Raw genomic sequence first — 19,650 nt, 5'->3', positions numbered from 1 at the left:
CAACTGAAAATATGTCTTATATTCTAGGTTCTTCAAAGTAGCCACCTTTTGCTTTGATGACTGCTTTGCACACTCTTGGCATTCTCTTGATGAGCTTCAAGAGGTAGTCACCGGAAATGGTTTTCACTTCACAGGTGTGCCCTGTCAGGTTTAATAAGTGGGATTTCTTGCCGTATAAATGGGGTTGGGACCATCAGTTGTGTTGTGCATAAGTCTGGTTGATACACAGCTGATAGTCCTACTGAATAGACTGTTAGAATTTGTATTATGGCAAGAAAAAAGCAGCTAAGTAAATAAAAACGAGTGGCCATCATTACTTTAAGAAATGAAGGTCAGTCAGTCCGAAAAATTGGGAAAACTTTGAAAGTGTCCCCAAGTGCAGTTGCAAAAACCAAAGAAACTGGCTCACATGAGGACCAGCCCAGGAAAGGAAGACCTCTGCTTCTGAGGATAACTTTATCCGAGTCACCAGCCTCAGAAATCGCAGGTTAACAGCAGCTCAGATTAGAGACCAGGTCAATGCCACACAAAGTTCTAGCAGCAGACACATCTCTTCAACAACTGTTAAGAGGAGACTTTGTGCAGCAGGCCTTCATGGTAAAATATCTGCTAGGAAACCACTGCTAAGGACAGGCCACAAGCAGAAGAGACTCGTTTGGGCTAAAGAACACAAGGAATGGACATTAGACCAGTGGAAATCTATGCTTTGGTCTGATGAGTCCAAATTTGAGATCTTTGGTTCCAACCACCGTGTCTTTGTGCGACGCAGAAAAGGTGAAGGGATGGACTCTACATGCCTGGTTCCCACCGTGAAGCATGGAGGAGGAGGTGTGATGGTGTGGGAGTGCTTTGCTGGTTACACTGTTGGGGATTTATTCAAACTTGAAGGCATACTGAACCAGCATGGCAGCCACAGCATCTTGCAGCGGCATGCTATTCCATCCGGTTTGCGTTTAGTTGGACCATCATTTATTTTCAACAGGACAATGACCCCAAACACACCTCCAGGCTGTGTAAGGGCTATTTGACCAAGAAGGAGAGTGATGGGGTGCTATGCCAGATGACCTGGCCTCCACAGTCACCAGACCTGAACCCAATCGAGATGGTTTGGGGTGAGCTGGACCGCAGAGTGAAGGCAAAAGGGCCAACAAGTGCTAAGCATCTCTGGGAACTCCTTCAAGATTGTTGGAAGACCATTTCCGATGACTACCTCTTGAAGCTCATCAAGAGAATGCCAAGAGTGTGCAAAGCAGTCATCAAAGCAAAAGGTGGCTACTTTGAAGAACCTAGAATATAAGACATATTTTCAGTTGTTTCACACTTTTTTGTTAAGTATATAATTCCACATGTGTTAATTCATAGTTTTGATGCCTTCAGTGTGAATGTACAATTTTTATAGTCAAGAAAATACAGAAAAATCTTTAAATGAGAAGGTGTGTCACACCCAGCATCCACCGCGCGCTCTGTCAATGAATGCGCGTGCGGTGGATGCCGGGTGTGACGGGATGGGGGATAACCCCGCCCACAGCCCATCACTCACCGTGGAACGCGAAACAGGAGACCCCTTGGCTGCAGCCACAAATAGTCGTGACGTAAGCGGAAGCAAGAGCCAGCAGCAGCCGGGGGTCACATGCAGCCTGTGCGCGGTGACCCGAGTATAAGCCGAGACCCCTAATTTTGCAACATAAAACTGGGAAAATTTATTGACTTGAGTATAAGCCTAGGGTGGGAAATGCAGCAGCTACTGTTAAATTTCCATATCCTGGTATGTATGGCTCCCTCATCCCCTAATTGTGGTTTGTAAGGCTCCATCATTCCCCTAATCCTGGTTTGTATGGCCCCCTTTTCTTGGCTTGTACAGCCCCCTCATCCTGGCTCGTATGGCCTCCTCATCCTGGCTTGTATAGCCCCCTCATCCTGGTTTTGTATGACCTCCCCATTCTCCCATGTCCACAGCACAGTTAAAAAAATAAACACTAATACTCACCTTCTTTCCTTACCTCTGCTCAAGCGCTGTCTGTCCTGTCTACAGCAGCTCCTGGCAGGATCGGAGGCACAGCACACGCTCTCAGATGCTGCCCTGAGTTGCTGCTGTCTGTAGATTCGCTCCTCTCCACGCCGGGACTAAGTGCGTGGAGAGGCACAAATCTGCATTCACTTTAGTATCAGATGCTGCAGATGCCGCTATGAAGATTTAAGAATAATGCAATGAATACACAGGATTTTCTGGGTAAAATAATACTTTATCATTAAATATTATTACTTATAGAACTTAATACAACTGAACTAAATTATTAAACAGATGATCAAAATATATAAACTATTACATGAATATCTAACTATATTTTTAAATAAATCATCCGACAAAAGAAGTACGACCCTATAATATATTTCTTACTCTGACTGACCGTGTTTAGTAAACGCGACTGAACTATGTCGCACTGTGACTGACAGAACGTATTCATTAAACGTGACAGAAGTACATCACACACTGTGACTGACAAAACATGTTCAGTACGTCATGGGCAGTTGGTGAGTCACATGACCACATGGGCGGAGTCATCCCTGCTATCTCCCAAAGGTGGCTTACTTATTTTAAATCCGGCGCCAATTGGCCGGAGAGCGTGTTTAAATTTGGCGCCAAAATCGCTGATTGGTCGTGGCCGGCCAATCAGCGAACCGTGTTAGTGAGGACCGGGGAGCGGTACTGCCTGTGCGGGTACTTCCGCTGCGAGCAGCCGGGAGATGACCGGCTAGCGCCGGTCATCTCTCGGCTGCATCGCTGCTGACCTCCATGCGGCTACCGTCAGGAGATCAGCGGCTAGGGCCGCTGATCTCCCAACGGCAAGTGTGAAGGGAGGACCGGGGAGCGAGGCCGCCGGTCGGGGTACTTCTGCTGCGAGCAGCCGGGAGATGACCGGCTAGCACCGGTCATCTCCCGGCTGCATCGCCGCTGACCTCCATGCGGCAGATGAGCCACTAACGGCCGCTATCTTGTTCTGAAATCCCGCGTCGCTGATTGGCCGGTGCCGGACCAATCAGCGACGCGGGAATTCCTGGATGGACAGACAGACGGGATAAGCCGATTATATAGTAGATATACATTGAGGTGAAAAAGTATTGATTTCTTATTCATTTGCATGTTTCTCACACTTAAATGCTTCACATCACAAAACATATTTCAATATTAGATAAAGATAACACAAGTAAACACAAAATGCAGTTTTTAAATACAGGTCTTTATTATTAAAGGAAAAAGAAATCCAAACCTACAAGACCCTGTGTGTAGAAGTGACTGCCCCCTAAACCTAATAACTGGTTCGGCCACCCTTAGCCGCAACTATTGCAATGAAGCATTTGCGATAACTGGCAATGAGTCTTTTACAACACCCTGGAGGAATTTTGGCCCACTCATCTTTGCAAAATTGTTATAATTCAGCCACATTGGAGGGTTTCAGAGCATGAACCGCCTTTAGAAGTTTATGCCACAGCATCTCAACTGGATTAAGGTCAGAACTTTGACTAGGCCACTCCAAAGTCTTAATTTTATGTTTCTTAAGCCATTCAGATTATTGTCCTTTTGCAAAACCCAAGTGCGCTTTAGCTTGAGGTCACGAACAGATGACTGTACATTATCCTTCAGAATTTTTTGGTAGACAGCAGAATTCACGGTTCCATTTACCACAGCAAGTCTTACAGTTCCTGAAGCAGTAAAACAGCCCCAGACCATCACACTACCACACTACCACCGCCAAATTTTACTGTTGGTATGATGTTCCTTTGCTGAAATGCTGTGCTAGTTCTATGCCAGAAGTAATGGGACATACATCTTCCAAAAAGTTCAACTTTTGTCTCGTCAGTCCACAGAGTATTCTCCCAAAAGTCTTGGCAATCATCAAGATGTTTTCTGGCAAAACTAAGACGAGCCTTTATGTTCTTTTTGCTCAGCAGTGATTTTTGTCTTGGAACTCTGCCATGCATGCCATTTATGCCAAGTCTCTTTCTTATGGTGGAGTCATAAACATTGACCTTAACTGAGGCAAGTGAGGCCTGCAATTCATTGAATGTTGTTGTGGTTTTTTTTGTGATCTCTTGGATGAGTTTTAGCTGCGCTCTTGGGGTAATTTTTGTTGGACGACCACTCTTAGGAAGGTTCACCACTGTTCCATGTTTTCGCCATTTGTGGATAATGGCTCTCACCGTGGTTCGCTGGAGTGCCAAAGCTTTAGAAATGGCTTTATAACCTTTTCCAGACTGATAAATCTCAATTACTTTGTTTCTCATTTGTTCCTGAATGTCTTTGGATCGCAGCATGATGTCTAGCTTCTGAGGATCTTTTGGTCTACTGCATTTTGTCAGGCAGGTCCTACTTAAATTATTTCTTGATTGAGAACAGATGTGTCAGTAATCAAGCCTGTGTGTGGCTAGGGAAATTGAACTCGGCTTCCCAAAAATGTGATAAACCACAGTTAATTTATGTTTTAACCGCTTCACCCCCGGGCCATTTTCCTTTTTTGCGTTTCTGATTTTTGCTTCTCTTCTTCCTAGAGTCATAACATTTTTATTTTTCAGTCAATATGGCCATGCGAGGGCTTGTTTTTTTGCTGTACTTTTGAATAACACCATTGTTTTTTTTTTGTTTGTTTTTTGCTATATCCTGTAATGCAAAACAGAAAAAAATTAAAAGTACAGTAAAATTCCAAACAAAGAGCAATTCCACAATTGTTTTTTTTTACCATGTTCACTAAATGCTAAAACTGACCTGCCATTATGATTCTACAGGTCATTACGATTTTGCAGATACCAAATATGTATAGGTTCTTTTTTATTTAAGTGGTGAAAAAAAAAATGCACCATTTTCCGAGACCAGTAGCGTCTCCATTTTTCGGGATCTGGGGTTGGGTGAGGGCTTATTTTTTGCACACTGAGCTGAAGTTTTTCATGATACCATTTTGGGCTAGATATGATGTTTTAATCGTCCATTATTGCATTTTATTGCAATGTTGCGACAACTAAAAAATACGTAATTTTGACGTTTTGATTTTTTTTATCGTTACACCGTTTACCAATCGGATTAATTTTTTTCATATTTTGATAGATCTTGTGTTTCTGACCGCGGAGATACCAAATATATGTATTTTTTACTTTTTGTTCTGTTTTTTTGAATGCGGCAAAAGGCTTTAGCCTTGCTATGTGTAACAAAAATGCTCTTCTGCTATGGGCGGCACTCATAGCAGATGGGCTATGACAACCACAGGGTCTCCTGCTGACTGGTTGTCATGCCAACCCATTCCATTGGCGCCCCATGATCATGTGACGGGCACGCCGATGGGCTGGTGTTATGACGCGGCCATGGTATATGCCGCTGTCAGAGTTTGACTGCGGCATTCAACATGTTAACAGCCGCGGGTGGATTTCATCCGCAGTTGTTAAGGGCACACGACAGCCGATCAGAGACTGCATGGAGTGCAGGGACACAATCGATGATGTAAATATATGTCATCAGTCATGAAGGGGTTAAGGGTGGGGGCAATCACTTTTTCACACATCGCCCTGTAGGTTTGAATTTCTTTTTCCTTTAATAATAATAAAGTGCATGCATTTAAAAAGTGCATTTTGTGTTTACTTGTGTTTTCTTTGTCTAATATTTAAATTTGTTTTGTGACCTGAAACATTTAAGTGTGACAAACTTGCAAAAGAATAAGAAATCAGGAAGGGGGCAAACACTTTTTCACACCACTGTATATACACATATCACCCACTATATACTACATATATGTGCACACATACAAACACAACATATTCACATATACAGATACACACACTGTATGCAGCATATGTACACACGCAGACACATATATATGTAGCACCCCGAGGGCTCAGCTGCTACAGGGGTATTGCACCTCAAACCAGAGGTGTGATATTCCACTCCCGGGTAAGGATGGAGTGTGGACCAGGACTCAGTAGCTGCATGCATCACACACAGCCCATTTCCGAGGGACAGCTCAACGGTGCTCCCACTAGACAGAAGTGCAGGCACGACAGCATCTGTTACTGGCTGGAGTGGGGAGGGGGAGGAAAACCCAGTGGTGTAGGAGCAGATAGGGGTGGGTCTCTGGGCATAGGTAGGAGCCCATTGGTTGCTAGTCACCTGGGCTCGGGTGTTAGAAGGAGGTATAAAAGGTAGGCACCATCTTAGAACAGTGTTCAGTTCAGAGAGGAGAAGAAGAAGACAGGAGCTCAGCCAGAGAGGGCTGACAGGGAGCTGTGGCTCAGTCTGGGCCCAGCTCCAGAGGCAGGCCTGGAGTGGAGGCCAGAAACAGCAGAAAGAGAGAGGAGAAGGAGCGGAAAGGAAAGTAAGAAAGGAACTGGAACAGAGGAGAAGGGAAGCAAGGAACACAGAGAAAGGCCCAGAGACACGAGGACCGAAGGAACCCCATATGCCCAGAGGAGATACAGGGTGAAGGGTTGGCAGAACAGGGTACCGGAACCCAAATTGGTGGAGGCAATAGATTCCTCAGCCAAAGACCGGAGGTCGTTACCACATCTTGGTGCGACCCCTCACTACATCCACCAGAAAGGCATACCGTATAGGGTCAGGGAAACCGGGAGAGGTTTCGCCAACAGAAGGCCCGAGGAAGCTGGACAAAGGTGGGTCACTGGTGGGGACGGCCAGAGAAAGGTAGAGAAGGGAGCTCTGAACCACACTCTGGAATTACCTGGGAGTTGACCGAGTCCCTTGCCTGGTGGACGCAGCACGGCTCGGGCAGTCATCGCCTGCAGCATTGACATGAACAACAACTGTGAGTAAAGCATTGAAAACTGCAACCGCACGTCTCTGTGGTTCCTTGCCGCACCAGCACCATTAGCACTGGGACCCTCACACCATCACTCCCATCATCTCTCACATTAGCTGCCCTGAGGCAATACTTCTCCCGTGGGGAGTTATCCCATACTCAGCTGCGCAAACAACATCAGCCTCAGCGGTCTGCAGCGCGGCGGCGGTCCCCACTGACCGCAATCCACGGGTGGCATAGTCACATTACTAAGACTGCCACTGGTTTGACCACCCTGGGCACGGACCGGGTCACCGCCACACGGAGACTACAACCCCCAGCATTCTACAACAGGTCCGGTTCCGGGTTCCCCTGCACAACACAGGCCCAGGGGGTGCGTCATATACATATATATACATATACATATATAGATATATATACTTACCAGGTCTTGTTGCTGGACTTGTGCAGATCTCAGGCCAGTTGTTTAGGGTCAACCATGATGAGGAGGAGGGGGACACAGACAGGACTGCAGGCAGCTTCCTGTCCCTGCTGATGTCGGCACACTGCTGTGCTGTGAGCTGGCCTCGCCCCCCTCTCTCAACTTCTGACTCGACAATGCCAGGGGAGAGGGAGAGAAATGCGCGTTGGGACTACAAATGATGTACAAGTCCTCTTCTTCTATGAAGAGGCAATTTACAGATTTAATTTTCCAGAGAAGCATGCTTGGTGTATATGTCTCCTCACTCTGACATGCCAGGCCTGACTTGTCACTCTCCACAAGGAGAAAAGTTACCCCTTAGAGTGCAGTCTTAAACCTCTCACCTAGCCAAATCAGATCTCATACTTTGCACTGGCAAGGGGCAATATCCCGAAATACCGTATCTGCAAATTAAGATTCTGGTTTGGCTTTTATCCTAAGTCAATATTGACTTTTAGGATTGCTACTTCCAATAGATGGCACTAGAGTTCAAGTCCTCTTCCTCTCTGAAGAGGCAATTTGCATATATAATGTGGCCTAGGAGACACCCATTGAGTAGCTCATTGGCCTTCTGAACCACAGCAATTCTTCATGGCATAGATTTCTTAAAGTGTTGAAATCTTTTATCTGCAGGAATATTGGCCCATCGGGACAGGAGAGCTACCTGCATTTGCTACAGTTTAGTTAGAGGTACTGGCATAAACTGAACAGCTAGTTCTCTCTCGTCCTAAAGCTCCACAGGATTAAGATTTGAGGACTGTGAAGTCCAAGGAGTCATTAAAACTTGCTGTCATGTTCATAGAAGTAATTCATATCTTTTTGACCCTTGTGGCCCAGTGAAATGTCCTTCTGATGTTGGGAAAACAGCTGCCAGGAAGTGATGAAGTATGTTCATAGATTCATGCTGCTTGCGCCAAATTCTGATTCTCCCATTAGCAAAGTGTAACGTAAATCTGAATTTATCTGACCAATCAATGTTTTTTCCTCTTCCTATTTTTTGCTCTATTTTGCCCTCTAGTGACTTGTCCTTCTGTTTCCTTTAGATAGCAAAGGCACTCAAGCTGGTTGACTGCTGCTATAGCCCAACTGTGCTAAAAAATGAGTTCTGAGTTTGGTCATGTTAATTATAGCACCAGTGTGGTATTCCACTTGTCTGGGCATTCTTTGATCGCACCACACTTAGCATACACTGCTGCACAGAAAAAAATCCCACAAGGTTGGCAGCATTTCAAATACTGGCCCAAGTATAGCTGCCTATTTCAGTGTCACTCAGATCACCCCTTTTTTCTATGTGTTCATGATTAAATTGATCCTATAACTTTTTTACTCCATTTTATACCTCACCCTGGGGTCACGTGTCTAATATTTAAACATGGAAGCTACAATCATGAAAGGGCAGATGTCTAATTAGGTTTCCATAAGTTTTACAGGTTCTTATCCTGCTCTTGTTAGTGTTGCTTTCTTCCCAGACTGCACAGCATTTTGGTTCATAAAATGGATAATGGTAGAGGAGAATGTGACCAAACCTGACAATCAGCCTCCTTCAATTGAAAAACAGCTTCCTATCTGCAGTATTTTTCAATCAGAGGAGGCTGATGGACAGGTCTGGTCACATTCTCCTCTATTATGATAACAAACACTGCTCTTCCGGGTATACTTCAGTGCACAAGGAGGACCCCAATCCTTTAAATAGTGTAAGAAAGACTTGGCACTTGCTTCTTCACATAGACTGAAATATTTGCCACTCGGATACTGCAGACACCTTTTCAGTGTTGCCTGCTGCAGTGTAAGCAACTCCCAGATGACTGATGAAGGTCTTACTGACCGAAACATCTTGAATCTGGAATTTATATGAACAATAAAATATTTCTGTCTATGTGAAGAAGCGAGTGTCAAGTCTTTCTTACATTCTCCTCTATTATCTATCATTTTATGAACAGGAGCTCTGTGCAGACTGTGAAGAAAGCTGCACTAACAAAAGCAGAAGGAGAACCTGTAACATTTATTTTTAGCAAGTGACATAACAAAATCATGTTCCCTGCACAAATTTTGGATAAAATTGACAAGTGAATTATAACCAATCTGCCCTATGAATGCAGTGTACACTTGGATTTCCTGACATATTCTTCCCTAAAAATGCCTCTAAGGCTGTGTGCCCACGTAGCATTTTTCAAGCGTATATGCTGCGGAATTTCCGCAGCGTAAACGCTTGAAAAACGCATGTATATCCGCACCCCATGTTCCCCAATGGGATTCCGCAAGTTCTATGCACATGCTGCGGATTTTTCCGCAGCGTTTATGCCGCGTTCAAAAATCCGCAGCATGTCATTTAATTTTGCGTTTCCGCAAGCGGAATTGCCTTTGTCCAATGCATAAAAAACGCAAGGCAATTCCGCATGTGGAAAACGCGTGATAAACGCGCGAAAAATGCGCGATAAACGCGTGCGGAATTCCGCATGCGTTTTTCCGGGAGAGGACTTGAATTTATGCAGCAGAAATTTTCTGCTTCATAAATGCAACGTGGGCACATAGCCTTATGCCGCGTTCAAAAATCCGCAGCATGTCATTTAATTTTGCGTTTCCGCAAGCGGAATTGCCTTTGTCCAATGCATAAAAAACGCAAGGCAATTCCGCATGTGGAAAACGTGTGATAAACGCGCGAAAAATGCGCGATAAACGCGTGCCTAAGGCTATGTGCCCACGTTGCATTTATGAAGCAGAAAATTTCTGCTGCATAAATGCAAGTCCTCTCCCGGAAAAACGCATACGGAATTCCGCACGCGTTTATCGCGCATTTTTCGCGCGTTTATCACGCGTTTTCCACATGCGGAATTGCCTTGCGTTTTTTATGCATTGGACAAAGGCAATTCCGCTTGCGGAAACGCAAAATTAAATGACATGCTGCGGATTTTTGAACGCGGCATAAACGCTGCGGAAAAATCCGCAGCATGTGCATAGAACTTGCGGAATCCCATTGGGGACCATGGGGTGCGGATATACATGCGTTTTTCAAGCGTTTACGCTGCGGAAATTCCGCAGCATATACGCTTGAAAAATGCTACGTGGGCACACAGCCTTAGGCTATGTGCCCACGTTGCATTTATGAAGCAGAAAATTTCTGCTGCATAAATGCAAGTCCTCTCCCGGAAAAACGCATGCGGAATTCCGCACGCGTTTATCGCGCATTTTTCGTGCGTTTATCACGCGTTTTCCACATGCGGAATTGCCTTGCGTTTTTTATGCATTGGACTAAGGCAATTCCGCTTGCGGAAACGCAAAATTAAATGACATGCTGCGGATTTTTGAACGCGGCATAAACGCTACGGAAAAATCCGCAGCATGTGCATAGAAGTTGCGGAATCCCATTGGGGACCATGGGGTGCGGATTAGCATGCGTTTTTCAAGCGTTTACGCTGCGGAAATTCCGCAGCATATACGCTTGAAAAATGCTACGTGGGCACACAGTCTTAGGCTATGTGCCCACGATGCAGAAATGAAGCAGAATTTTTCTGCAACATTTCTGCATGTCCCTTGCTAGAAAAACGCATGCGTTTTTTTTTACGCGTTTTTGACACGTTTTTGACGCGTTTTTGTATGCGGATTTTACATGCGTTTTTGTAAGCTTATTTAAGGCGTTTTTGAGCACAAATAAAGTTATTGAAAAAAAAAAGGGAAATCCTGATGTCATTTCCTAGTTAAACCCCTCTTCACCATTTTGCTTTTTGCAAAAGACAGGATGCCACACGAATTGCAGCCCCTGCGGGTCAGCAGACCATGCCTAGACCTTCTGCTAATGACTTGCATAAATCTCCTGCACTACAACGTTGAGCAGGTAATATAAACTATATGCTTTTTTTGGGGTACATTATTTTTATGTAGTGTGTGTACTAACCTATTATTGTTCTATAGGAGCGTTTAAGGAGGAGAAGATGACCAAAAAAGATGTGGGTGCACCCTGTCTTGCAGGAGCGGACGGACAAGGGCCACTTCAATGTTCTCTACCAGGATTTAATGATGTAAGATATATGTGAAGAAAGTATAATGTCACCCGTGTATGCTGTTTTTTTAAGGTTTTGTTTGTATACTATGTTACAAATTTAATCCTTTTTTTTTTTCTCTGTTTACTATAGTTTTCCTGAACAGTTCTGCCGTCTGAACATTACTGCATTTGATCGGCTGCTGAGCCTTATGTCTCCTGACCTGGACTACCAAGACACCGTAATGCGAAGGGCCATCTCTGCTGAGGAAAGGCTGCTCATCACCTTGCGGTAAGTTGAATGTTGATTTATATGTACCTGGTTTTGTTCGCCACCCTGTGGTGTACCTGGTTTTCTTAGCCACCCTGTGGTGATGGCTGGTGTACCTGGTTTTCTTAGCCACCCTGTGGTGATGGCTGGTGTACCTGGTTTTGTTCGCCACCCTGCGGTGATGGCTGGTGTACCTGGTTTTGTTAGCCACCCTGTGGTGATGGCTCCACTGTGTCTGTCTTTGTGTACATATTTTTGGCTTGACCATGAGATCACCATGCACAGAGATCAGATTGAAAAGGTCACTGATGTGTTAACTCTAGAGCAAACATCGTAGGCAAACACAGACACAGAGTCAAAACACAATATAAATTGATATGTGTGAACTCAAGAGCAAACAAAAGATGACCAAAAAAATACAAAATGTGGAAAACGCCCCAAAAAAAATAAAACCGCGCCCATTGCTGGAATAGTATTTTGTAATAAAGACCTTAATTTTTTAAAAAGAGGAATCAATAATGGATAATTACTGTTGGCTTGTATTTCTTTTTATGGCTTTTCTAATTTTATATTTTTCCTTTTCAGGTTTTTGGCCACAGGAGAGAGCTATACATCACTGCACCTCCAATTTAGGGTTGGTAAATCCACCATTTCCAGAATTGTGAGGTGCACATGTAGCGTCATCTGGCAGAAGTTGCAGCCCATTGTGATGCCTTCTCCAACCGAGGAGACTTGGCTGCAGGTCGCAGCAGGCTTTCAAACTGTGGCCAATTTCCCAAACTGAATTGGTGCTGTTGATGGCAAACATGTGAGAGTTCAGCAGCCACCACGATCAGGATCACGCTTCTTTAATTATAAGAAGTATTTTTCTGTGGTCCTGATGGCGGTGGCTGATGCACATTTCACATTTGTTGCCATTGACGTTGGTGCTTATGGCAGTACTGGGGAATCTTGGGTGTTTAGATCATCACAGATTGGGCTGCAAATTCTTCAAGATGGCGTAACGCTCCCAGCCCCAAGACCTTTGCCGGGTTCCACACATCCAGTTCCTTTTGTGATGGTATCGGATGAGGCATTTCCCTTACAGACCAACCTGCTGCGCCCATACCCACGAAGGGCACTGAATGCCCGGCGGAGGATTTTTAATTATCGGCTGAGTCGTGCACGCAGATATGTGGAATGCACCTTCAGAATCATGTGTAGTCAGTGGAGGATCTTTCACACTGCCATCCAGTTGGATACGGAGACCGTTGACACTGTAATTAAGGCATGCTGTGTACTCCACAACTATGCTCGTGAATACAGCACTGAGCAAGATGAGGAGTCACAGCTATCTGAATTAATTACAGTTGTCAACTCCGGTCAGGGAAGGCCATCCAACTCTGGTGCCAGGGTGCGAGAAACCTTCGCTGACTACTTCATGAGTCCTGAAGGTGCCGTGCACTGGCAATACTCCTGTGCTGGTGTTGAGCAGCCTGACCAGCAGAGAAGATCTGATGAACAATAAAGAAGAACTTCCTAATTTTTTTTGTTAAAATAAAAATGTACAAAAAGTGTTTATAAAAAAAATAAATTTTGGTTAAATTTTAATTTGTCTAAAATATTTCTTGAATTGCAACCTTCTACGTATTGTTTTCCGACCATACGTCAACGCAAAAGTGAACAACCCACAAGGATCAGAGCCTGTATATTGGCATTACTACCTAGAGCACTCTTCAAAAGTACTGTCTGCTAAAGTTATTCCTCACCATTGTTATTTGCTTGCGCTAAGAGCAGAACTAGCAAAGAACAGTGTTGAGAGTAGTATTCATCCAAAAAATAGTTGTGGTCCAAAATATCAAAGTATATTTCTAATTTAAAAACGACTGTATACAGCCGACCACATACGTAGATTAGTTTGAACAAATTTGAAAAATGTAGAGTTCCTCTGACCTGCGCTATGGTGAGCGCAGATCAGGGTAACACTTTTTCATTTAAACCCAATCCAACCACATATACACTTGTAAAGTAAAATTAACAGATAGTTTAACTATTTTTTTTTAATACATAATATAGAATAACTTTAAAAACTTTGTAAAAACAAAAAACAACAAACTTCTAGAAAATGTTATCGGACAAACATTGCCCATAACTTGGGAATAAATTACACATTGTGTACGGCACACCTGTCCTGTAATCAGTTTAGGGCCACAAAATACGGGCAGCACCTGTAGGTTGTTTAATTATATAAAAATAAACACCTTTTCTTACAGTCCCCTACGCCTGAAGCCTGGTATAGGTGACCATAAGAAAAGGTCTTTGTTAATTGTCTGATTCTCTAAAACATTGTGTATCTATCGACCTACAGGTGCTGTCTGTATTTGCTAGGGTCCAAAAATGATGACAGGGAGGGGTAAAATTATTGAACTACAAGTTATGAAGGTCTTGTTCGAAGCTGTAGCCAGGAAACATTTCTTGTGAAAAACTCGAGTTGGGGGATGGTCCTCTGACAAATGATGATCCACCATGAGCCATTTGGCGACCATAACTTGGTTGCATATCTTCAGGACGGTATGCTGCAACCTGCCCAAATCGCTGGGTTGCAGCTGCTGGTGGTGGTGGAGGCACACTGGGATTGAATAAATTAAATATTCCACATAGTACGGCTGGGGGCGAGGGCATAACTGATGCCTCATCAATTGCCATGACCAGAGCGCCTGCTGCAGTCATGTACATGTTCTGCCTATCTCGTGGCATAGATCTGATGTGGGCAGCTTGGGCTGAGCAAAATTTATCTATGGCATCTTCCTCGGCTGCCCTTTCCACAAGGCTGAGGGTCCGATTTTTGAGGGCTTCAAGCACAATAGTCCCACCCCCGTGGCTTTTGGTTTTTTTTTTGCCCGCCCTTCTCGATGCCACGAGATGAGCAGAACCAGACCCCCTCACAGTGGGCCTCGACACGCCACCAGTACAGCTACCAGCATCACTTGGAGCAGGAGCAGGAGCATCAGTCACCAAACCCGTCCCGACGTCCGCTGGATTTGACAAAGAATGTGCGGGACAACCAGATGTTGAAAACGCAGAAGCAGATGGATCCGGTGAGGAAAGCTGGAAAAAGTCCTCGGATTCCTCCTCTACTTGCTCAGTGGTTGTGTCCTCTTCTGCTGTTGGGGCCCTGATGTTTCCTTCAGTTCTGTATAAAATAAAAGGTAAAAACCAATGTAAATACAACATTTTTGGAAACATTTCAATTAATATGTTTTGGGAATTTACCTCCGCAAACTCCTGCTGCTTAGTATGAAGGCCAGCTCGTCCGCAAAAGGAACTTTTCTTTTTCTTGGCGATGAGCCACTTTGCACCGACTGGTGATACTTCACCAGCCGGTCGGTGACCGATCTCCACAGATTTTTAATATCAGACACTGCAATAACAAAACCAAAACAATTTATGAACTGCTGTATCACCAAAAATGCAATTATAAATAGATATAAAAATAAATGTAAAAATCAAAACTTACTAATTTCCTCTTGGGCATCACGTTCCGCATTCACCCACTGGGGATAGATTTGGCTCAACACAGAGGCCCAGGCGTCTTTTTTCTTCTGCTTGTCTTTGTATTCATCACTAGCTCGGTCCCATATTTCGGGATATTTTTCAATCTAGAGTGAATAATAACGTCTGTGAATATTATTTTTAAAACAAAATGGAGGAATAAAAGATTACCAAAAATAAAAAAAAGCAAAACATATGGAGATATCTACGCACACACACCAACACCAACCCCTCACCTATATTGTACGGTTCTTTCACACGTCAATCTCCGGGACGAGTGTTGATGCCATTTTCCACACATAGCGGAGACCCACACACAGACCCATTGCAAAGCATGCTCGGTCACACTTATCTGTAGTAACGTGGATATGTGGACGTGAGAAATCAACCTTACAGCGTATGCAGGAGCTTTCAGTGAATGAACCTACATACACTGTACAATAATCTTTCAGTTTAATAAAATCTTTTAACAAAAAAAAAAAAGTGGGCTCACGCATAGTTTTAATAACTAGCAAAGGGAAAGCAGACGGTTGATGGCTGATGTTATAGTCTGTGAAGTAGCCAATAACCATGGACCCTTCCCTTGCTATTAATACCAGGCCGTAGCAGATAGCTTAGCCTTTACTGGCTAATTGTACAGGGGGACCACCCCAAAAAACATGGGGTCCCCCTATAAATTGAAGCCAGCAAAGGCTAGCCGCTTTGCCTTTTCTGGCTACTATATAGGAAGACCCCCCCACAAAAAAATTACATGGGGTCCCCCTATAAATTGAAGCCAGCAAAGGCTAGCCGCTTTGCCTTTTCTGGCTACTATATAGGAAGACCCCCCACAAAAAAATGATATGGGGTCCCCCTATAAATTGTAGCCAGCAAAGGCTAGGCGGACAGCTGCGACCTGATATTAATAGCCTAGAAAGGGGCCATGGTGATAGGCCCCCTCCCAGGCTATAATATCAGCCCTCAGCCGCCCCAGATTTGGCGCATCATATTTGTGCGCCAAATCTGGTGCTTAGCCTCGCTCTTCCACGCTGCCCTGGTGCGGTGGCAGGGGGTAATAGTTGTGGGGTTCATGTCAGCGACAGCTGCCATGAAGCCCAGGTTAGTAATGATGGGCGTCTATAAGACACCCCCATTACTAACCTACAAAGTGTTAAAAAGAAAAAAAACAGACACCCAGAAAAAAATAATTTATTTGAAATAAAACACACAATTCTATTTAATTCTAAGTTTACTAAAAAAAAAATAGTTACCTGTCCACATTCCTGCGCTGATCTCCCATGCACAGCTGTCACATCTGGAGATGGTGACAGCTGTGCATGGCTGCTGTAAGCTCACACTGCCGGGAACACGTCCGATCCTGGCAGCGTGAGCCCCTGACTGAGGTCACCGGAGTGCATTCAGTCAGCGCAGCTCCGGTGACCTCCTTTACGACTCTGCTGTACCGTGGGAATTTCTCATGGTACAGCAGGCCCGTAAAGGAGCTGACTGGAGCAGCGCTGCCTGAACTCCGGCGAACCCGCTCATGCAGTGATGGGGCTGCTTTACGGCCCTATCATTCTAGCTGCCGCAGCGGTTCAGAGCGGTCACATTCTTTGTGGCTGCTCTAAACTGGATAAGGATAAGGTTGTGGTTTATTATTTTATATTTTATTACAGGAGATCGATGGCTTCGGGGAATTAGGTGTCTAGGTGAGTATAGGTGTATTTTTTTATTTTTTACTTTATTTTAGGTGGCGATCGGCGGGGACAGGTAATGTATAAAGTTTTTTTTAGGTAACCACTGGCCACCAATGAAAAAAAAAAAGGGGGACAGTAGATTAAATAATCTTGGGGCCAATAAAACAAAAAAGTGTAATGATGATGGCACCGCACCCCCCCCCCCCAAAAAAAAAAGGTTGGGGGGGGGAATAAATAGGGTCAATAATATATGGAGGCACATATGGGGGCTATTAAATTTAATTTTGGGGCGCATTTTACAGCAGGAGCAGGCTGATGGGAACTACTGCTCCCATCGAGCTGCTCCTGCTGGCACTAGTTTGACTGGGGACAGACATAGGCAAATGGGAGTAGTAGTCTCTTGTCGGCCTATGTCTGCCTGCTTACACCCGCACACACAGACCCCACACAGACCCCACATACACACCACACAGACACATACAGACACTTACCACACTAATCATGAATCCCACATTGAGATTCATGCGTTTATACCATCCCAGATGAGCAGCCATGATCCTGACAGACGGGAATATTATGGGATTCTCGTCTTCCTGGATTATGGGATGCTCATGGGATGGATGGATGGAACTCCCAATTGTGAGGTCACTTCCTATTTGCTGCGGTTCTGAGGTACAAGACCGCAGCAAATGCGCTTCAATTCCGCAAGTATTTTTACGTATTTGCGGATTTGAAGCGGCCCAATGCAAGTCAATGGCGATGATTACGCCGCGCTTCCGCAAAATGAAATTACATGCTGCGGATTTTTCCGCGCAGCATAAACGCAGCAGAAAAAAACGCAGCGTGGGCATTGACAGTGTGGCTTGTCATTGAGGACCATGGGGGGCAGATTACCAAGCGTTTTTGAAGCGTTTACGCTGCGGAAATTCCGCAGCATATACGCTTGTAAAACTCTACGTGGGCACGCAGCCTTACTTGTGTATTGTATAGCATATATAAGGTTAAAGATGTACTGTAGACAAAATTTCACAGTGTGACTGCAATTGCTTCCAGAGGTTAGACCCAAACCTGGAATCTAGAAAAGCTGAAGAAGAGGAAAAATCAGCTCTCCAAGAATAATTTCAGCTCCCCCACAGTCATTTTTAAGCCATGCAATGCCTTCCATTATCCATAGGCTTTCATGCTTAAAAAAATGAACATGTCATATACATTTTATTGGTCATTGGTCAGCAATTGCAAAGGGAGCTGCCTGCAGTGGATTTTGATGATGTTAGTACCCGAGTGCCTTAATTTATAACATGGCAAGACGTGTAAGTTCATGTATTTCTGCTAATATTCGATACTGAATAAATCAAGACATTTTGAAAATTTTGATTTCATTACTTGCAAATCATTAACATGCCTATCAATCCTGTGATTTCCATAATTCCATGAGTTTTCCTTCTTGGTGTGGCAATTTCAATGTTGAGGAATGTACGGTGGATGCTTCTGCATGAAATAGCAAACAGACTGCACTATTTCATACAGCAGAAGAAAAAAGCACACTGACTTATACCATCCGTGGGTATATGGCAAACAGATACTCAATATGGTGTGAGTGTACTCCTATTTGTACAAAAATTAGTCTATTGGAATTGTGGCTCGAAGAATCCCTTGCAGGCATGTCAAAGAGCAATTATATGAGTTGGAAATGTAAGTGCCAAAGGCTGTTACAATAAGGGGAGAGAGATCGGAATCCAGTAAACTAACAAGTGACATTTGCACATAGAGTGTAAAGACAAAAAGGTGGGGGGGGCAGAAGCTAATAGTGTGACCTTTTTCCATATTATGCAAATTTGCTCTTTAACCCTTTAACTCTTGGACCAGCAGGTTTTTAAGTTTTTGCACTTTCAAGTTTTTCCTCACCATTTTCCAAGAGCCATAATTTTGTTTTTCCATTGACATAGCCACATGAGGGCTTGATTTTTTTTGCTGGGTGAGTTGTAGCTTTGACTGACATTGTTCATTTTACCCAAAAATGTACAAAAAAATGTAAAAATAAAAATTCCAAGTGTGTAGAAATAGTGAATATAAGCAATAACACAATTTTTTTTGTGCTTTGTTTTTATTGTGATGCGCCCCCCTGGGTTGTGGGGTACTCAGTAGCCGGGCCAGTCGTTGCTAGGGGATGTCAAGGTGGCGGTGACCTGGTCTGTGACCCAGGGCGGTCAATAAAAAGGGGTTAATAGTTTTTATAGTTTAAATGTTCGTGACGCCACCTGTGGTATGCGGCTATATGGAGCCGCCGTTGCGGTACAGATCCTCTGGAGCTGATGGTGACGCAGCAGAGTTGGTTCAGCTCTCCACAGGTAGAGCTAAGCTCCAGGGCAGTGTAGATGGTGACTTGTTAGATGTTGCTGTGCAGTGTAGTGCAGGTGATGGCGCAGATAATAACTCTAGGACACAGTGGGGTGCAGTCTGCAAGGTTTACTCACAGTTGTTGAACTCCAGGCTACCAGGACCAGGGTAACCTCCCAGGCTGTCCTGTGTTTACTCAGGGAGGGGTTCAGCAATCCCTCAGGTTATTCAAGAGCACTTAACGGGACCCCATGCTGTGTGCCTTCCTCGGTCGTCTTCCTGTGCTGGCTCTCACCCTCCGGCCCTGCGCCTCGCAACCAGTGTCCCAAGCCGGTAACCTCGGATTTTGGCGGGCAACCTGCAGTCCCCTGAATCCTATGTGGCTACCTTTATAACGATGTAGTTGCGGTTGTGGGCAGCTGCACCCTGAAAGTACAGAAGCCTCCGGTTTCTAGCTGAGCCTTGTAGTTCTCCACTAGTTAGGGGCCAGTCCCCTCTGCGGCCTGATCCCTCCACGTTCTGGTAGATTCGGGCGCACGGGTGGCATCTGCACTTCCTGTGCCCCTGGGATCCCCTCTGCTCCTCTTGGAGCCTTCCCTCTG

Source organism: Phyllobates terribilis, unplaced genomic scaffold, assembly GCF_046119375.1.
Source record: "Phyllobates terribilis strain yellow unplaced genomic scaffold, ASM4611937v1 Scaffold_1__5_contigs__length_1240528914, whole genome shotgun sequence".
Taxonomy (NCBI): domain Eukaryota; kingdom Metazoa; phylum Chordata; class Amphibia; order Anura; family Dendrobatidae; genus Phyllobates; species Phyllobates terribilis.
Note: the sequence above shows the minus strand (reverse complement) of the source record.